The sequence below is a fragment of the Oenanthe melanoleuca genome, unplaced genomic scaffold, assembly GCF_029582105.1.
Source record: "Oenanthe melanoleuca isolate GR-GAL-2019-014 unplaced genomic scaffold, OMel1.0 S096, whole genome shotgun sequence".
Lineage (NCBI taxonomy): Eukaryota > Metazoa > Chordata > Aves > Passeriformes > Muscicapidae > Oenanthe > Oenanthe melanoleuca.
Genome location: NW_026612745.1, coordinates 44,558 through 51,491, shown reverse-complemented (window position 1 = coordinate 51,491; position 6,934 = coordinate 44,558). Strand labels below are relative to the sequence as shown.

General features: G+C 53.6%; 1 pseudogene; it reads right to left on the bottom strand.

The window, feature by feature from the left end:
* Nucleotides 1-1,179: 1,179 nt before the first annotated feature.
* Nucleotides 1,180-5,285, bottom strand: LOC130266593 (serine/threonine-protein kinase pim-1-like; annotated as a pseudogene).
* Between the last annotated feature and the right edge of the window lie 1,649 nt (nucleotides 5,286-6,934).

Sequence of the window (6,934 nt, the reverse complement as noted above, 5' to 3'; positions counted from 1 at the left end):
CCATTGTTAAGGGTATGGAGCACATCCGTGAGGTGGGATTTTCATTGCAATAAATTCCCATCTCCTCAGTTTTTCAACTGCTCTTTTAACAACTCCTTCATCTGTTCAATCAATACTGCAGGTTGTGGATAGTATATGGTATATGAAAAGCCCCAGCAGTCTTACTCATTTATTCTTCATAGAAACAGACAAAGCATTCCCCATCCTAGTGTCAGCAAACCCTATAAAACCAGCCAATTTCATCCTTTTCTCTTTCATTCATTGTATAAAATCTCACAGAGTTCAGTGATGTTTGGGTCCTGGTCAGTCATTTTGTGTAGAGTATAAAGTGTGACATCCCTGAGCAGCCAAAGCTAACAAATTAGTATTTGGAGCATTATTTTACAATGCCATTATATACATGTGAAAGTATATATATATCAAATTTTTATTATATATATGTATATAATTATTTATTATATTATTACTCTTTCCTTTGCACAAATGAATCCAAGCTCAAGATTAAAAACCTTTTGTGCTGCTCCATGTGGGAGCATTTTGGCAGCAATCATTCTCTCTGTTGGTGCTGTTTCTGGGATGCTGTTAACAAAATTCATCCTCATCTTCCCAAACACACAAGTTCTTTTCATTTTTCCATATTTTAATACATGCAGTGGTTCAGCTTCTTTCAGCTGACTTCCCCATTGTTCTCATGGTGCTCTGAACTCAGCCCACTCCAGAGCCAGTGAACTTTAGGGAAGGTTTTCCCTCTAGCTGGGAATTTAGGACAGGACTGATTCCAAACATTTACATTTAAAAAGCAACATTTTGTGGTGATCTGACCAGACCACACTAACTTTGTTTTACCAGTGGGCAGGGTCAGCAGCAGAGACACAGACACCAAGTTCAGAATCGGTGTCATTTACTGTAGTTCAGAGCAGCAAAGGATCAAAAAGGGAGAAGCTCAGCAATGCACCCAACCATCACTACCAAAGATTCCCTGCAGTGATTAAGAGACAGCAGCAGTTACCCTCAGACTCTGCCATCACCCACGTGCACACATCAGCTGGGGGAAGCTGTCTGTCCTGGTTTAGGACAAAATTAGGGGGAAATCTGCAAAAGGAGCCCCCCAGAGAACAAACTCCCAAAACTTTTCCCCCCCCTCCACCGGGTTTGGGAAGAATTTCCTCAGAGGAAAAGTGGAAAAAACCTGTTTATTTAGCAAACACACAAAGAAAAAAAACACTCCCCAACAGAAGAAAAAAACAGCCACGGATGACAAAGAAACTTTCACCCGTCTCAGTGGATGTACAGACTCAGAACGTCTCTGGCGCCGGGGAGGGCAAAACTGCCCTTCGCACGTTTCAGCACTTTGAACCAGCCAAGAGCTTTCTCCAAGGGTGCAGTGAAGCAGCTGTTCCTGCTGTTCCCAGCTCTGGCTCTTCCCAGTCTCTGACCTTGACTGGTTTTGTCCCTCTTGCTGTGCCCTCTGTTCCCCCTGTGCTCAGTGGCTGCTGCCCAGGGCTGTGGAACTGGCACAGATCAAGGCTCCAGCCCCTCCTTTCTCTGCCCTTGGAGCTGCCTGCTCACAGCAGCCTTTTCCATCTGGAAGCTCCACATGGACAGGGAGTCCCCACCTTTGTTCCCTGCACAGCTCCAGGAGCCCACTCTAGTCGCTGCTGGCACTGGGGGCTCCCAGGTGCCCCAGGCTGCTGTGACACCACTGCACACGGGAGGGAAGAGTGGCAGGGGCTGTGCTGAAAGTCAGGTCCATGGGCTGCTGCTGCTGTTGTGGCTGTGTGGGGTCATTTGTCCAGCCCTGCCCAGAGTCAGGGATCAGATCCAGGCACTGCTGCTGCTCCCTCGGGATCAGCCACAGTTTGGGTGTTGCTGTCAGTGCCAGCAGAAGTGGTGGCTGGAGCAGCTGGTGCTGACAGTGCCCCAAGCCAGGGGCCAGAGTGGTCCCTGGGCAGGGGCTGGGAGGGAGCTGCCCCTTGTTCTCCCTCTGCCCCACACAGAGCTGGGCCGGGCACAAGTGGGGCAGCACAGCAAACAGGGAGCTTGCGAGTCTCTTCCAGCCCTGTCTGCTCAGAGTTTGGAACTTGGAACTGCAGGTGGGCAAAGGCAGCTGCTCCTGGTCCCTCTGTGTGTCCCTGTGTTCAGCAGTGCTGCTCCATCAGTCTGTGCCCAGCAATGGGGAAAAGCCTCAGCCCTGCAGGGCCAGGAGCTGCTGTTATAAGGAAAAGAAAAAGGAAAAATAAAAGAAAAAAATCGTCTATAAAACGTGAAAGAGAAAAACAAAAATTAAGTGTGCAGTGAAAAATCTTCTGTAACTTTGAATTATGAGGTAACTGATCTTTTGAAAGGGGAAACTCCATTATTTACTTTGTAAATGAGCTGATGGCATTGATGCATCTTACTGGCCTCAGTTGTTTTTTTTTAAAAAGATTTGGGGGGTTGTTTCCAATACTGTTATTTTAAACTGTGGTGAAACTGGTGTGAAGCAAGAAGAAATTCCTTTGTGCCCTGCCAGCTCCAAGCAGGACTTGCAATCTAGATCCTGTCATAGCTCAAATCTTTTAGAAGACCCTTCCTTCTCACCCTGTGAATGAGCTGCACATTCCCTTTGAAATTGTCAGGGGGTTCTTAAACAAAGTCTCACTTAGGGCTTTTTGCTTGGTTTGGAAGTGCAGAAGGGCAATTCTCCATCCATCAGCTCCAGACTGCACTGCCTTAAGAACATGGCCCTCCAGACAGGTTTTGTCCATTTGTGGCATTCTAGAGAAAGAAGAAAGTGCAACTGCACAATTCCAGCCAAAAAGGAATGGAGAGTGGGACAAACGAAACATCCTGTGGAGATCCAGGCGTTCAGCTGGGACTGTGGAGAGTTTGGGTTCTTGCCAACTGGCTGTGTGTCCCTAACTGCAATGCTTTGGCCTGCAGGAGCATCTGGTTTGCTTTTCCAGTGATTGCCAAGAGATGGGTGTAGCATATACATGCCAGGCCCCTGGATCCAAATGCGCACGAGGATCTCTCCCATCTTCTAGGGCAAATGAACACCCTGCAGCCAAGGATCCCAGAAAAGGTCTTCTAAGGACGGCCTGTCCAAGGGTTGCATGGACAAATGACTCTTAATAACATCTTGGCACTCTGAAGAGAGAAACTAGAAATCATCAGCTGAAGAAGTTGCTCCCCCCATTCCTGTGGCCAGGCCATGCTGGGTGTGCCCAGGGTTGTGTCTAAACTTCCCCATGGATTCTCTGCTTGGAGGAGAGCAGGAGATCAGGACATGTGCCACCTCCTCCGCAGCTGCCAGAGCAGGATGCTCACGAGCCCGCTGCAGTCTCCCAGCACTGGTATTTCCCCTGTGCCCAGAGATGAGGATCCACCTTGAGAAAGTCCTCGTGGGAACAAGATCCATCCCCAGATGATCTCCTGGCCCCTCCTGAACAGGTGCTTCCCCATGACCAGGTGGGACAGCAGGAGGCCCAGGGACCAGATCTTTGCTGCCTCACTGTGGTAGCGTTGGTGGTGGAACTAGTCTGGCGGGCTGTAGGATAGGGTTCCTGTGGAATACAGATGGAGTTCATCAGGGGGATGCTGCTGCTCCCAGAGCCTGGCCCCAGCATCCCTGGGCATGTGGGGCTGCCCCAGTGGCACGGGGTGTGACCCACTGTCCTCTCACCAGCACCTAGGAGTTGTGTACAAACTCAGGGTTGGAAAAGAATCCACTGGTGCTGGAAGAGGGCAGGAGAAACCCTGGGAAGGCCCTACACACAAAACAAAAACACACCCAGTGGTGGAGAAAACCCATTCTTCTCCCTGCATGGCCCCAAAAGATGTTAATAAGCCAAGGCAAAAAGGGGGAGCAGGGCAGTTCAAGCCCTTTCTTGCCTGCACACCAAACTGGCTGGGGCATGGGGTCAGACCCCCCTCTCTGCTACCCCACGGGGGTTTTGTCAGCCTGGCTGCTCCTGCTCCAGCGCCAGCCCAGGGCAGAGTGTGTGCTGAAGGCTGTCAGCAGGGCTGGGAGATGGTCCCCCTCACACTCCCACCCAAATCAACTTGTCTCAAGCATTAATCCCATCCCAGCTGCAAAAGGGGGAATCCCCGGTGCTACACCCAGGCTGGGCCATGAGATGCCCGGGAGCATCCCCTAGGAGGGCTCACCTACAAACGGGGTGTAGGCTGTCTTGGAGGAAGGTGCTACAGCCACAGTCGATCAGTTTCAGCTGTCCAGTGGCCAGGTTGAGCAGGATGGTCTCTGCTTTGATGTCCCTGTGCAGGACCCCGCAGATGGTGCAGAGCCTCACGGCCTCCAGCACCTGACGGAACAGCTCCCACACCTCCTGCTCCGGCAGCAACCTCTGCTCCGCCAGCAAACCCGAGAGGTCCTGGCACCGCTCTGGACGCTCCAGCACCAACAAGAAGCTGTTGGGCAGCTCAACCCAACCCACTCCAGGAGCTGAATGACACCAGCACATGGCCAGCAGCACGATCTGCAGGGGCACGATCTCAGTCGGGCTTGGGCCGTGCCAGGGCTCTGGGACCCTTCACCCCATCCAGAACGCTCTGCATTCCCCGCTCACCCCACGCCCGCTCTCCCTGCAGGGCTCCCGGTGGCTCCCACCCTGATGGGACCCGGTTCCTCGCCGCCCGGCACGCCCCGGCTTCACCCACTGGCCCCACTCGCTCTCCAGCTTGTCTCAGTGCCGGATGCGATCCCGCGGCACGTATTCGATGGGCACTGCGAGCAAGGGGCAGCAGCGGGCTGAGCTCACCGCCTTGCCGCCACACCCTGACAATTCCTCCTCCTCCTCTTCCTCCTCCTCCTTTTCCTCCTCCTCCCGCTCCCGCCGCCGGCCCCGCCACTCCCCGGGCACTGTCCGAGAGCCGCGTCACCGCCCAGACGCTGCCGCAGCCGCCGCGGCCCAGCAGCGAACCCAGCCGGTTCCGCTCCTTCAGGCCCTGCTGCGCCTTCCCTGCCGGCGAGACGCGGCTGTCAGCGCTCGGCCCGGGGCCAGGAACGGCCCCCAGCGCCCCTCGGCCGCCCCGGGCCGGGCAGCCCCAGGCGTTCGCTCTTTGGAACGGGACAGCGGCGGCTCGGGGCCGGCGGCCGCGCTGCCGAGCGGCGGAGCTCGGGCCGGGCTCAGGCCAGGGGGAGCCAAAGGGAGGCGATGCCGCCCCAGCCCCAGGCACTGATGCCCGCCCAGCAGAGCCACCGCCAGCACGGCCAGAGCCGGGCGGAGGCGAGAGTGCGGCGGGACGGGCGGGGACAGGGACGGGGCAGCCCTGGCTGGGGGCATGGCCTGGTCTGGAACGGGGAGAGGGAGACTGGGAGAGGAGGGGACAGCGGGAGAGGGAGAGCGAGAGAGCGTGCAGGACTGTGAGAGAGGGAGAGAATAAACAAGAGCGAGTCGACAAAGCCGCTTCTTTTGCTTCTTTCGCTGCTGCTGCTGCTGCTCCTGCCGCGACCGCTGCCGCTGCTGCTGAAACTGAAGCGCCAGAGCCGTTTGTCCGCGTGTCTGTTTGTCCGTTCCTCGCTCACCCCTGTGCCGAGCCCCTCTCTCCCTACTGGCAGCCTTTGGGTCTGTCCAAACATGGGAACTTTGCAATGTTGAGCCAAGATCCAGAGTCTTGACTCCTGCGCAGTAGAAGAGAAATCCCCTTGGATGCTGCTGTGCATTGTCCCTGATGAGGCTCAAACACTGTCTGAGCACATTCCCTGAATGCAGAACTTGTACCTGACCCAAGCACCGCACTTGTGTCTCCAGCATGGCTTTCCAAGAAAAAAAAGGAAAGGCAAACTGTGGGTAGCTCATGGTATTTTGCAGTGTCTAAAACTTGTCAAGTCATGGATCTTAGAGCTGAGATGCATTTGGAATTAATGGGATGGAGAAGTAGTGCAAGATGGAAAAGGGGAGCATAAAAAAATAGAAAAACATCTTGGAGTTTCTTTCCATTTTCATTTCATTTCTTAAAAGTTGTTTCAGTTTTCCCAGAATCTTCTCCATCGTCCTGTTTGCTCTTTCTAAGAACCTTTCCTGGACAATGAGGTGCAGCTTTTGTCACAAGATGTGCCACCAACTGCAGTATGACTCTCGCAGCAAAGCAGGACAAAGGTTTTGAGAACTTGGCAATTTGTTATTTCTTTTCCTTGTGGGCTGGAGAGTTCTGCCATAGGTAAGGTTTTCATTGTTTCCATTCTAACCTAAGAAAACAGGAGGTGATACCAGGAATTGTTAGGGAATGCAACCATGACTGAATGCGAGGAAATCTCCAGAGCCTGCAGCCACAAGTGTAGAGTTGTAGATAATCATTCCAACACCCCTATGGACATCTTGAAAATTACCTAGAATGTGAAAATGGGCTGGCAGAGGGAGATTGTTTCTGTGTTCAGTTTAGCTGATTCTACATCTCATGCACTGGTGTAAATCAGAAGTACCATCAGTTCATGAGAAGCACCAGAAAAAGCTGGACCTCTCAGTAGGTGACTGAAATCATCAGAAAAGGAGAAATGCTGGGAATGAACTTTGTCTGTAAGAAGGGTAATTTTTCCTAATAATTTCCAGTTCATTTCCTCTGCTTTTGTCCTGTATAGCAAGGCTATTTGCATGCCAGATTCCCCATGAAGTGAGAACCCTGAGCTTGTGGAACTGCCTGAAGGATGCCCTGTTCCTCTGCAGGGACACTCAGGCTGAAACAGGAGCCTGAGCCCTCTCTGGGGAAGCCTCCTCCGAGCTGGAATTTGTGCCGTGCTGGGAAGGAGGAGCAGGGGAGAAGGCTGGGCGCTGTGTGGCAGGAGCAGGAGGTTTGGGCCGCAGGACATTCCTCCTGCACCGCTGCCCCACAATGGGCGGCCGTGCCCGGGGCTCTGGGCCCGGCCCCGCGTACTGCGGGAGCTGCCCGGGCTGGGCTCAGGATCCTGCTGGGGCTGGGCAGCAGGCTGGGCTCC